Source organism: Leuciscus leuciscus (genome assembly GCF_965113295.1).
Source record: "Leuciscus leuciscus genome assembly, chromosome: 1".
In the NCBI taxonomy this organism is placed as follows: Eukaryota; Metazoa; Chordata; class Actinopteri; order Cypriniformes; family Leuciscidae; genus Leuciscus; species Leuciscus leuciscus.
The window spans coordinates 11,372,149-11,385,941 of NC_138725.1; the positions used below are offsets into that span (position 1 = coordinate 11,372,149).

The following is a 13,793-nucleotide window of genomic DNA, read 5'->3' on the forward strand; positions in this document are numbered from 1 at the left end:
GTGGCTCTACATCATCTAAATCTGATCTGTGAAATGATTTCCTTTAAATGTGGACAGAATGACTGACTGCACCTTTAAATAACTGTGTAAAAAGCAGAAACATATTAGTGGAGATCTGTGTGTACATTAATGCATTAGTGGAGATCTGTGTACATTAATGCATTAGTGGAGATCTGTGTGTACATTAATGCATTAGTGGAGATCTGTGTGTACATTAATGCATTAGTGGAGATCTGTGTACATTAATGCATTAGTGGAGATCTGTGTGTACATTAATGCATTAGTGGAGATCTGTGTGTACATTAATGCATTAGTGGAGATCTGTGTGTACATTAATGCATTAGTGGAGATCTGTGTGTACATTAATGCATTAGTGGAGATCTGTGTGTACATTAATGCATTAGTGGAGATCTGTGTGTACATTAATGCATTAGTGGAGATCTGTGTGTACATTAATGCATTAGTGGAGATCTGTGTGTACATTAATGCATTAGTGGAGATCTGTGTGTGCATTAATGCATTAGTGGAGATCTGTGTGTACATTAATGCATTAGTGGAGATCTGTGTGTACATTAATGCATTAGTGGAGATCTGTGTGTGCATTAATGCATTAGTGGAGATCTGTGTGTGCATTAATGCATTAGTGGAGATCTGTGTGTACATTAATGGAGATCTGTGTGTACATTAATGCATTAGTGGAGATCTGTGTGTACATTAATGCATTAGTGGAGATCAGTGTGTACATTAATGCATTAGTGGAGATCAGTGTGCACATTAATGCATTAGTGGAGATCTGTGTGTACATTAATGCATTAGTGGAGATCAGTGTGTACATTAATGCACTAGTGAAGATCTGTGTGTACATTAATGCATTAGTGGAGATCTGTGTACATTAATGCACTAGTGAAGATCTGTGTGTACATTAATGCATTAGTGGAGATCTGTGTGTGCATTAATGCATTAGTGAAGATCTGTGTGTACATTAATGCATTAGTGGAGATCTGTGTGTACATTAATGCATTAGTGGAGATCTGTGTGTACATTAATGCATTAGTGGAGATCTGTGTGTACATTAATGCATTAGTGAAGATCTGTGTACATTAATGCATTAGTGGAGATATGTGTGTACATTAATGCATTAGTGGAGATCTGTGTGTACATTAATGCATTAGTGAAGATCTGTGTGTACATTAATGCATTAGTGGAGATCTGTGTGTACATTAATGGAGATCTGTGTGTACATTAATGCATTAGTGGAGATCTGTGTGTACATTAATGCATTAGTGGAGATCAGTGTGTACATTAATGCATTAGTGGAGATCAGTGTGCACATTAATGCATTAGTGGAGATCTGTGTGTACATTAATGCATTAGTGGAGATCAGTGTGTACATTAATGCACTAGTGAAGATCTGTGTGTACATTAATGCATTAGTGGAGATCTGTGTGTACATTAATGCATTAGTGGAGATCAGTGTGTACATTAATGCATTAGTGGAGATCAGTGTGTACATTAATGCACTAGTGAAGATCTGTGTGTACATTAATGCATTAGTGGAGATCTGTGTACATTAGTGGAGATCTGTGTGTACATTAGTGGAGATCTGTGTGTGCATTAATGCATTAGTGGAGATCTGTGTACATTAATGCATTAGTGGAGATCTGTGTGTACATTAATGCATTAGTGAAGATCTGTGTGTACATTAATGCATTAGTGGAGATCTGTGTGTACATTAATGCATTAGTGGAGATCTGTGTGTACATTAATGCATTAGTGGAGATCTGTGTGTACATTAATGCATTAGTGGAGATCTGTGTGTACATTAATGCATTAGTGGAGATCTGTGTGTACATTAATGCATTAGTGGAGATCTGTGTGTACATTAATGCATTAGTGGAGATCTGTGTGTACATTAATGCATTAGTGGAGATCTGTCTACATTAATGCATTAGTGGAGATCTGTGTGTACATTAATGCATTAGTGGAGATCTGTGTACATTAATGCATTAGTGGAGATCTGTGTGTGCATTAATGCATTAGTGGAGATCTGTGTGTACATGAATGCATTAGTGAAGATCTGTGTGTACATTAATGCATTAGTGAAGATCTGTGTGTACATTAATGCATTAGTGGAGATCTGTGTGTACATTAATGCATTAGTGAAGATCTGTGTGTACATTAATGCATTAGTGAAGATCTGTGTGTACATTAATGCATTAGTGGAGATCTGTGTGTACATTAATGCATTAGTGAAGATATGTGTGTACATTAATGCATTAGTGAAGATCTGTGTGTACATTAATGCATTAGTGGAGATCTGTGTGTACATTAATGCATTAGTGGAGATCTGTGTGTACATTAATGCATTAGTGAAGATCTGTGTGTACATTAATGCATTAGTGAAGATCTGTGTGTACATTAATGCATTAGTGGAGATCTGTGTGTACATTAATGCATTAGTGAAGATCTGTGTGTACATTAATGCATTAGTGAAGATCTGTGTGTACATTAATGCATTAGTGGAGATCAGTGTGTAAATGAACTGTCTTGTCTTGAACACAGAAGGAAATAAAGTCTTGTCGACCTCGAGCCGCTGGATCTCAGAATCAGGAATCTCAGGTTAGCGTCAGAATCATTGTGGATTTGAACACTTTTCTCCACAGATGTTGTGTAGATCATCAGTGTTTCTCAATCCTGCTCCTGGAGAACATCATCGCTTTCCTTTATTTCACACAAAACACTTCAGATTATTGACTCTGTAAAACCTGTAATATCTGTAATACCACATCCTGATCCTCTGCTCTGACACAAACTGGGTTTGAAACGCCATTTCCTTCAACTTACAAACAGCAAATGCTTCTGTGTGGTAAAACTGTGAAGTGTTTTCTATGAGGACTGAGAAACACTGCTGTGATACTGTTGAAAATACATGTTAAAATACATGTCTTATTCTGAACACAGACTGCAGCAGGTTCTGATGAAACTCCAGCCAGTGGATCAAACCAGAACCAGATCCAGATCCAGAACCAGATCCAGATCCAGATCCAGAACCAGAACCAGAACCAGATCCAGATCCAGAACCAGAACCAGAACCAGAACCAGAACCCAGCAGAATCTCATGAGATGAAGCTTCTACTGAATTCAGTGGTTTCACAAACATAATCAACATTCAGAGAAAAACACTGTGACTGTGATTTAAGAGCTTAATCTCATTTGTTATTGAGACCGTTTTTTCTAATGTACGTTTCTTTGGTTTTGTAAATAGCTGTAAATAAATGTTGTATTCATGTAATAGTGTTTTGCTTTTATAACTAATTCTAGCTGTAAACCACCTTCAACAGTACAGATGAACCTTGATCTTAATCTGCAGTAAGATCATTAACAGAGAGAGAAATCAGTGTTATAACTGTAACTTTGACCTGATGGATTGAAGTTTGAGTCTCAGGATCATGAAGTCAGTAAATGTTCAGTTGTGTGTCTCTTACTCCACCAGAAACACTCAGGGCCCTATTTTAACGATCTGAAACGCAAGTATCAAACGCGAAACGCAAATAGCTCTGCTATTATACCGGCGGGATATACTCTTGCGCCCGACGCAAATCTAAAAGGGGTTGGTCTGAAGTAGCTTCATTATTCATAGGTGTGGTTTGGGCGTAACGTGAAATAAACCAATCAGAGCGACATCTCACATTCCCTTTAAGAGCAGGCGCGCTTGTTCCATGGCGGATTGATATTATAACGGCGGATTTGCCAGACGCAAATCCGTCATGTAATATCAAAACTCAGAGTTGATGTTCTCTTCTTTCCTCTTGCTAGAAAACGTCTGTAATTCATTCCTTATAAAGTTTCCAGCCCAGAAAGAGTCCAAACACAGAAGCTACAAGCTCCACACAAACAAGTTCTAAAGCATTAGAGCACACAGTGAGATTGAAATCTTTTCAAATTTAAATTTTATTGAAATTACCCATCATATTATGCTATATTCTGAAATTCCAGAGACAATATTTAAAGAAGCAGATTTATGTCAGATTAAAGAGTATCTCTTTAAAGTTATATACCTAATTGTTCAAATACATACTTTTAACCTGTATTTGGCCCAGTCTTTACTGAAAGCTTTGAACATTTGAACAGGAAATAAATTGGGGACAGTTAGAAGCAGCAGCAATTATACATGTATCAGTACAGCTTACACTGCAGACAGTCATGTGTGCATTCTGGACACTGTCCTCCATCTCTTGTCCCAGACTATTGTGAGAGTTCCCTCTCAGTTTCTTGCCAGTTGATCTGTGCAGTCTTCTTAAGAGCCTCTGCAAAACAAATTAGTTTTTTTAGACATTATGATTTTAGAGAAGTCATGTTACTTAGACATGTCACAATACCTTATGAAAGAATAACAACTTTTACTCAGGATAAAAACAAAAACAGCATTAAACTTCAATTGGAATGGTCATGGAATTGGAATGTCACTGGAAGGGCATTTGGGAAAATCAGAGAATTACTGTTTATTTATTCAGAATATTCAGATTTAATTTTGTATTAATAAAACCAGTTTATAAAGTATGAATATGCGATGTGTTTGAAAGCATCAATTCATTCATTGATACAAGTTAATCATTAAAAAAAATATAAACAAAAATAATAAGAATACATTATTTGTCTCAAGTCATTTTAATATTAGGTAGTTTCTCACAATCAGATTTTCAGTCCATGATAGAATGGGCCGACAAAATGATGCATAATTAAAGTATTAAAAATTTTTCTTATTGCTAATGATTTATGATAGCTTTTAAAGTAAAAATATAAAAATATAATTCTTTGTGTCTTTGGAAAATAATTGAGGTGATCACAGGTGTGGATGATTATTACATTTCCAACATGGCTCCACTTAAGAGTCACAGTTTTAATAAGTCAGAATTAAGTTCAAATGAGAATCCCAATTCTTTTAGTGTTTCAGACAGAGATCACGATTCTGAACAGATAAAATAACAACATAACATGTAATTTACTAGAGGTTCTAACAAATGTTAATTTCTGCAGTCGATTTAAAATGTTTAATCCAAAAAAAAAAAAATTTGAATGAATGATTTAATGACTAAAATACGCATTTCATTACTGGATGAATCGGCGCTTTTGAACAAATCTCTAGAATTAATTATTCAATACGATCAAAAAGTCACAAAGTGCTTACTTAAATTTGTGTGTGTGTGAGAGGTGCGATCGAACAGTGTAAACATAAAAACATACTCCATAATTTTGTTTATATAGGACATTATTCAAACTGCAAAGTGTTTAAGTTATTGTTAATTAAAATTTTAAGGAAAACAAAAATATTAAAGGTCCCGTTTTTCCTGTGTTTTTGAAGCTTTGATTGTGTTTACAGTGTGCAGTATAAGGCCCCGTTCACACCGCAAGTCTTAATGCTCAATTCTGATTTTTTGCTTAGATCCGATTTTTTGATTGGCTGTTCACATTACCTTTTAAAATGTGACCTATATCTGATTGCAGTGTGAACTGTTTGAGGTTTCAAACTAACCCGCATACGCAAAAGAACAATAACAATGACATCAGACGCAGCACGCGGTTGCACTAAAGTTCGGGAGGTTATGGAGGAACTAAGCATATTCACATTTACAGTGCTATGCATAAGTTTAGACACCCATACTAAAGTTGACTAAAAAGAAAAAATCATCTTTTGGAAATTGAACTTAATGCCTTAATTTAAGAAATTAGGAAAAATCCAACCTTTAAGGACACCAATTTTCTTTGTGAATGAATAATGTATCGTAAATAAATAAATGTTCTTCCTTAAAATATAGGGTGCATAAGTTTGGACACCCCTATGTTAAATTCCCATAGAGGCAGGCAGATATTTATTTTTAAAGGCCAGTTACTTCATGGATCCAGGATACTATGCATCCTGATAAAGTTCCCTTGGCCTTTGGAATTAAAATAGCCCCACATCATCACATAGCCTTCACCATACCTAGAGATTGGCATGGTTTTATTTCAGTTAGCCTAATAGCTAGTTTGATGTGCATTGAGAGATGATCTTATGGAAAGTACTCCATGCCAATCTCTAGGTATGGTGAAGGCTATGTGATGATGTGGGGCTATATTAATTCCAAAGGCCAAGGGAACTTTATCAGGATGCATAGTATCCTGGATCCATGGATTCTTTCAGATGAATACAATTGGAGTTATATTAATAAACACATTGACGCTTCCATAATGGCAGTGGATCGAAACTCATGGCCTTGCTCCAGAAGGGCTTTATTAACCCAACCCCATAGTTAATATAACTCCAATTGTATTATCTGAAAGAAGAAAGTCATATACACTAACGATGGCTTGAGGGTGAGTAAATCATGTGGTAAATCATAGGGTAATTTTCATTTTAGTGAAATTTACTACTACTCAAGTCAATTATGTAAAATCTAATTTTGTAAATTTTATTAAATTAAGTCACATCAAAACACCTCACACATAACAAAAGGTTAATGGATCCATACCAGAAGTGACAGTGCAATCCTCCACCAAATTGCCAGTACTCATCTGGATCCTTGGTCAATCTGGGGTGGGCTGATAAGTCCTTAAAAAGAAAGATTTAATTTGTACCACTCCTTTAAACAATATTAAATAAAATTTAAATAAAACACACACACACGGAGCAGTGGACAGACGTTTTTGCACATACATGTCACGTCACATCATACAATTGTAGCTTTGAAAAAAGCAAATTGGTACACCAAAATCAAACAGACCATCTAATAATTTTACCTGTAGCCACATTTATCCTGTTATGACACGTCTGAGGGTCTTTCCCTTGATGTTCTTTTGTGAACTAAATAAAGGACTGATGATGGTGGTGACATGTTCTCTTTTTTTTTTCACTTTAGAGGAAAAAAAGACAAAAGGATAAAAAAAGTTACTCAGATTTGTCACTGGTAGATAAAATGACTTTTGATGATGAGAATAGCCTAACACTTTTAACTACATAATATATGAATCCCAATGTAAGGTTTAGAAGCAATGGTTAAAATTGACTTGCATCTTACTGAAAATGATAATCGTGGTGGATTTGTCTCTCTGTTGGGTGCCTGTTCTCCCCAAAAAATATAGAGATATACATCTATATGTAAATTACTGTTTTATCAGTCACTTACCCATTCGAATGCTCCTTCCCTAGAAATAAAATAAAATAAATTAAATGCAATAGTTCCACTTTAGCAGAATCAAATACACTTAACCTCAGCACTACTTCCAGATAACTAAAGTGCATTAAATACAACATTTGTTGTTCTTATTGACTTTAAGTATATGTTTTAGGATACCAAAGTACAATTGCAGGGTATTTATATTAAGTACATACACATGTAAATGCATTTGTAGTAAACTTAGTATAAAATAAATGTTTCAAATATATTTTAGTATTTTTTTTCCAATAGGGTTTTCATGTGTTTGAGTTTTAAACTAGCTGACAACACTGACATCAGAGGCTTCAACGTTAAATAAGTGCTAATACGCTAATCGTGATTAGCATCTTACTGTAATCAAATCAATGGTGTGCACACACACACACACACACACACACACACACACACAGCTGCAGGTTGTAGTACGTCCGTTTTCCGTGAAAGTTAACTTACACAGAACATTTCTGGGAAGTTAATGAACTCCATTAACCAGTAGCGCGGGAAGGGGGGTGCTGCAGCCCCCTCGTCATAGCATCAGCACCCCCAAGTGGGGGGCTGTGGAACATAATATTGTACTTTAAAAACGTGAAAAAACTAATAAATGGACAGCGTTAACTAACTCTCGTATGCCTAATGTAGTGAGTGTTCAAGCTACGGAGAAAATGAAATAAAGTTTGAATTTGTCATTGTTCCGATCAGAGCACGTGAGCGGAGATCGAGCGCATTTCTGAATATTCAGCTCCGCTCGCTCATTCCGCAGGGTCGCTCGCTCAACCCAGAATGGCCTGCTGGTTCCAAAATATATGTGGAATAAGGACGGCCTCCGACTAAAGTTTTTTCTAGTCGACTAGTAGTTGTTCATTTAAGCCATTAGTGGACAAATCGCCCCTTTATATTAATTGTATTACTTAAATAGGCTATATACAGGATAATGAGCTTGTACATAATATAGCCGCACTCAAGCGCACGACCGCACGCATAAAGATTTCCACAAAGAACCGGCAAAAGTATGAATGTGTCAAAAATAGCAAGGAGACATTTCATTTTTTATTAATAAACTGGTGTTTTCTGTGTTGCTGCAAAGATGAAATTGACAATGTGGACTCACCATGAACGCCAGAGAGAAATGCATGTGAAATGCACATTTCATATGGATTACATAATCAGTATTTCTTTTCGTTTTGAATAGTTTCGTTTAAAAGTAGACATTTTCAAGCTTTCTATAATAGCCTATATTTCTCAAATCTGTGAGGCACAAGCTGAGTTTCGGCGCCCTCCAGTTCACGTGCAATGCAAGTGATTGTGCCAGCGCCTTATTACATTGTCTGCTATTTGCTTCTTATTTATTTAATACAGGCAATTGGTTGATAAAACATTTATCAAAATTAAGATACAATTTATACAAAACGAAAAAATTAAATAAAATAGTCTTTCTACAAAACAAAACTCAATGAAGTGGTCAAAATCATGTCTTACTCACTCCATGTCTCCAGTCATATTGCACATCTCATGATGTATCTTTATGAAAGTGAGCATATGCAGCATGAGAAAGATAATCAACATTGATTAAATAAAAAAATAACATTAGCCTATAATATTTAAACATATGAAACTAAATGTTTTCTTTAATGGCTACAACACATATACAGTACAGAAAAATGTTATGTCTTGTCGTCAGCCACAACATAATGACGTCACATATTTTCCAACCCAGCCCTCAGCCCCCCAGCCCCCCTCGCATGAAACAGCTTCCAGCGTGCCTGCCATTAACACACGATTTGTTTACCTGCATTATTATACCATGAACTATATTAACATTCTTATCTACTTATTTTAATGTAATACCTAAACGTCTAAATATATATTAATTGATCTCTGTTTTTCTAAAATGATAGTGGATATAACTTATAGGACATGAACACGAAACATAACTTTACATAACGTTAGGCCTGTAATAGAGACTGAAAAATGTTCTCTTACCTGATATCGCCAAAATGTTTGCAGGACTCACACATCCAGACCGACCTTCCTCTGTGTTCACATATCAGCTTCTGTTCTTCTCCGTTTCCATGCCACAACGCAAATTAGTTTAAAATAATAATTTAACAGGCATAAGGATAGACCGTAATCTTGCCGAGCAGTAGCACACACACACACACACACACACACACACACGTCGTCATCAACACAAACTGACGTATTTTCAAACTTGACCAGTAAAAAGGCGCGCACGGTTGTCATTGGCCAGTCATATTAACCAATCATGATCAAAGAAGGTGGAACAACCAATAGCAATTGTTTCAGCGTGGTAATGAAAAAGATTACTTTACTTTCTTTCTTTTTTTTTTCTTTTTTTAAGAAATGTGTGTTTAGTTTTATTTGTAGACTATATTATTTAATTAGTTAAAATAGTGTTTTGATGACAGTGTGAATAAAAATGCAATCCTGCATGGTAAGCTTTAGGCAAACACAAAATTGTAAGTCCAAACAAAATCACACAAAGCAAAAAAGTTTCTGCTGCATTTCTCTCTTGAGATTGAAATGATATCCATTATTATTATTATTGTTAATAATATGATTATATTTTACATAAATTTAGATTTGTGAAGTGGTGTTTGGATCAAAATATCATACTAAAATAAAATAATAATTAGAAATAATAATAATTCAAAGATTATGTATTCCTTGAAGACATGACATTGATTCAACATACAGATTTTGTAAAAAAAAAGAAACCTTTTCAACTGTTTAGTATTAAACGTTTCATTGTGACAACATTAAAACAACAACTGACATTGTTTCAACCATATTTCAACTTTGAGGGTCAGTCATGTGCCAACTATGACTGAAAAGAAAAGTCTGTACTGTTGGCCTCAAAAGAAAACTGAACACAAAACACAATATGCTAAATGAATGAAACTGCACTTTATTCTGTACTCCTGTATATGATGCAAATATGATTTCTGAATTTACATTGGATTTTCCCTTCAAACCATGAATTTCCATTCTATCTTTCTTTACTTGGGCTATTTCATCATCTGAACTGATGTGCCCCTTTCAATAATCAAAACCCTAACCCTAACTCCAATATTCAAAATCTCTAGAATTACATTGTCACTAACCGACTGACCAGAAAACTCTGGAGAATCTCAATTGAATAAGGGCATATGGCTGTTGCTAGGGGTTTGATTTCTTCTACCCATCTCTAAGCCATTATAATTCCATTATTTTGATAGATTTTGATAGACAGAATTCGATAACTTCTGTAACCCGTTCTTCATATTGTAGTGACCATTTTCTGGATATTTTGAACCATTTGTATAGATTTTAAAATAACTATATGGAGATAAGCATTTTGCAGTAACTCACAAAATCAGACCACTAAAAGTTGACACTTTGAATATTTAATGTCATGGGTTGAAACTAATGTCTGCTGAACACCAACAGGATTGGATTTGAAGAGCCATGGCCTATATTGTAACCACATACACTATATTGTCAAAAGTATTGGGACACCCCTCCAAATAATTGAATTTGGGTATTTCAATCACTTCCATGGCCGCAGTTGTATAAAATCAAGCACTAGGCATGCAGACGCTTCTACAAACATTTGTGAAAGAATAGGTCGCTTTCAGGAGCTTAGTGAATTCAGTTAATTCAAGCGTGGTACCAGGTTTCCAATTGTGTAATAAGTCCATTTGTGAAATTTCCTCACTACTAAATACTCCGCAGTCAGCTGTTAGTGGTATTATATCAAAGATTATAAATGACAAATATACTGTATACAATTGTTTTAATGATTGTACAGATATGTTGTTTACAAGTGTATAGTTTATGATGTAACTTACAGATGCACAATTTATATTTACTACATAATTAATTAGATTCACAATTATACTTGTATGTATTTCCCCATTCAGGGCCCATATAGAGATTACCTATGTGGGTACCACCTTGGGCCCATGTAGGCAGCCTATATAGGACTGATTGTGTTTGCCCATGTCTGACCCATATGGTTTATCAAAGTGGGCCCCATATCTTTTCCCCATTCATAACCCATATAGAGATGACCTATGTGGGTACTACCTTGGGCCCATGTAGGCAGCCTATATGGGACTGATTGTGTTTGCCAATGTCTAACCCATTTGATAAACCCAAATGGGTCCCATTTGTGTTGCCCATTTTGAGCCCATGCACTCATTTCCCATTAGTGACCCAACTAGGACCCAGATGGGGAGCCCACCTGTTTTTGCCTATGTGGGACCTACTTAGCTGACCCAAGTGGGCCCCAGATAAGATGCCCATTTTGGGACCATACCCACTTGGTACCCACGTAGCCCAAGCATAAACCATGTGGGGCCCACATATACATGTTGGCTGGGAACGGATGTAAATCTGTATCTCTGGAAAATACTGATAATGAGGGATTTGGAGTAAATATGAAGAGTAATGAGGTAAAAAGATAAAATCAGAACCTTGGGGTAAGATGGGCCACAAGAACAGTGGCGTGTTGTTACTAGTGTTATTATTTTTAAATGTAATACCTATTGTAATGAATAGGGTTACTGTTGTCCAATAATTTAATGAATTAAACATACATGACATATTTGCTTTCATTAAAACATATAGGCTGATTGAACCTTTCAGTTTGCATTAAAATATGCACAATTAAAAATGTGAAAATGAAAATGCTTGTATTTAAGTCGTAGAATTAATTTACCTTTCAGATGGATCTCTATTACTGGGATTCTGCTTTGTCTGTCACCAGTTATTCAACTAAATTGTCAAATAACAATTTTTAAAGGTGCAGTGTGTAATATTTAGGAGGATGTTTTGAGTGGTAGTCGTAGCTGAGCAGGAGATGCTGGATGAGCTGCACAATAGAGACTCTGTAAGCCTGTGGGAATCATCTGGGATCAGTGCATATTTACACTGTCCACTAACAGGTTTGCAGGACTGACTCAGTCGACGGCTGCCAGTCACTGAGATGTTCTCAGAAAGAGGGAAGAATAAATGAAATGAACTGACATACTCAAAAATCAAACCATACAATATTTTAACATGCATAACCGTTCTATGAGCTAAACTCAGGACTCAATTTATGTACATAATAAAGTCTAAAGAATATAAACTAGCCTATGTAAAATCACATACTGGTAACATATAAGTCAACATTTGAACCTTTATTGTATTTATTATTATTTTTCATTTTTCATTTTAATCATTAGATGATTAGATTATTCAATTAAATTGAAACCCAATACTTACATTTAAAAGTGTAATCTGGCAATATCGTCTCCGGCGCAGTGAATTGTGGGATAGGCAAGGCTGCGAAGGATCCTTCTGATGTATCCTGCACTCACAGGAAAAGAAGGGCCCTGTCCCAAATGGCACACTTCATATGCACTTTCGGTCTTGTGGACTAACAATGGCTGCCGCGTGCGCGTGTCTGTTAAGTCTGTGAGACCGTAGGGTGTCCCATTTGTCATTTTAGGTCTCAGAAGGGTGCCTGCGAGCCCCCTATGCGGGCGATATGCGCCCTCGATGCACACGAAAGTGCGGACTCAGAGGAAGACCGCGAGTGCTTAGGGTGCCATTTGGGACAGGGCCAAGGACACATTTGCAGGCCGCATATTGAAGGAGCCTTCGAAGGACCTTCGAATTGGGACAGCCTTCGCCGCGCCGCGATGACGCAATCGGCTATACTTTCCCCTTTAAACGAGTCTCGGTGGCAAGATTATATATACATAAACAAAAATATGTAAATTCATCCCCAATCTTTAAGGTATTTATAGTAGAATTTGATTGCTTTATGTCTTCTCTGAAATTGGTCAAAAACTAAAAGTCATTAACATGTTTAAAATAGTATGATATAATTGTCGGATCCCCTGTTACCAATTAATGCCACACTTTGTTTCGCACTATTGTATGCTGTGCTATATGTTTGTTACATGTTCTGTCTTTAATAAAAAAAATTAAAAAATTGTCATCCGAAGTGAGTGAGCTGACAATGTACACACTGTATATAGAACAGTTGATTCAAAATTAAAAAATATTTAAATATTAATAAGAATATCAAAAGTCATTTAAATTCTGTACATGCCATTTTGAATAATTTCACATACTAAATGAGCAAATATTTCTTTTTAGTTCCTATAATAACACATATAATAAAACATTGGCTGATGCATAAACATCATCATCACAAAGAAATGAAACCAAACACCTTGTAATCACTGTTGTATTTAGTGTTTGATGCAAGCCTTTCTGACACAAACAAACCATCCAAGCCTGACTAAACTCTGCAAAAACAGTTATCCATTCTCCCAAACTGACATTACATATAATGTTTTTCCACTATGCAAATGCAGCAAAGAAGAAATGACTAGAATCATCACAGCTGACTCATTTAGTGACTCTTACATGAACACACAACAACATCCTTACAGTTGTTCTCGATTGTTTACACACATTTTCTGAAAGCATGCCTCATATTCTCAGAACTCTACACACAAATCAAAAAACACACACAATGGGCAAAACCCCTCAATTCTCCTGCAAAATGAAACTTTACATTCAAAACAATGTTATTTCTTCTCA

General features: G+C 35.7%; 2 long non-coding RNA genes across 4 annotated transcripts in view; one reads left to right on the forward strand and one right to left on the reverse strand.

The window, feature by feature from the left end:
• LOC309503126 overlaps positions 1-6,865 on the reverse strand; it is an 83,263-nt gene extending 76,398 nt beyond the window's left edge. Inside the window, exons 1-3 of one of the 3 annotated variants that reach the window (XR_014207510.1) lie at positions 6,778-6,865; positions 6,510-6,589; positions 3,052-4,307 (exon numbers count right to left, since the gene is read on the reverse strand). This is a non-coding gene — a long non-coding RNA (uncharacterized lncRNA). The remainder of the gene's footprint in view (positions 1-3,051; positions 4,308-6,509; positions 6,590-6,777) is intronic. The other 2 variants (XR_014207511.1, XR_014207512.1) reach the window with 2 other exon arrangements.
• Positions 1,909-3,292, forward strand: LOC309503118. Its single transcript, XR_014207508.1, has 2 exons — positions 1,909-2,619; positions 2,962-3,292. It is a non-coding gene; the product is annotated as an uncharacterized lncRNA (long non-coding RNA).
• Positions 6,866-13,793: the final 6,928 nt, after the last annotated feature.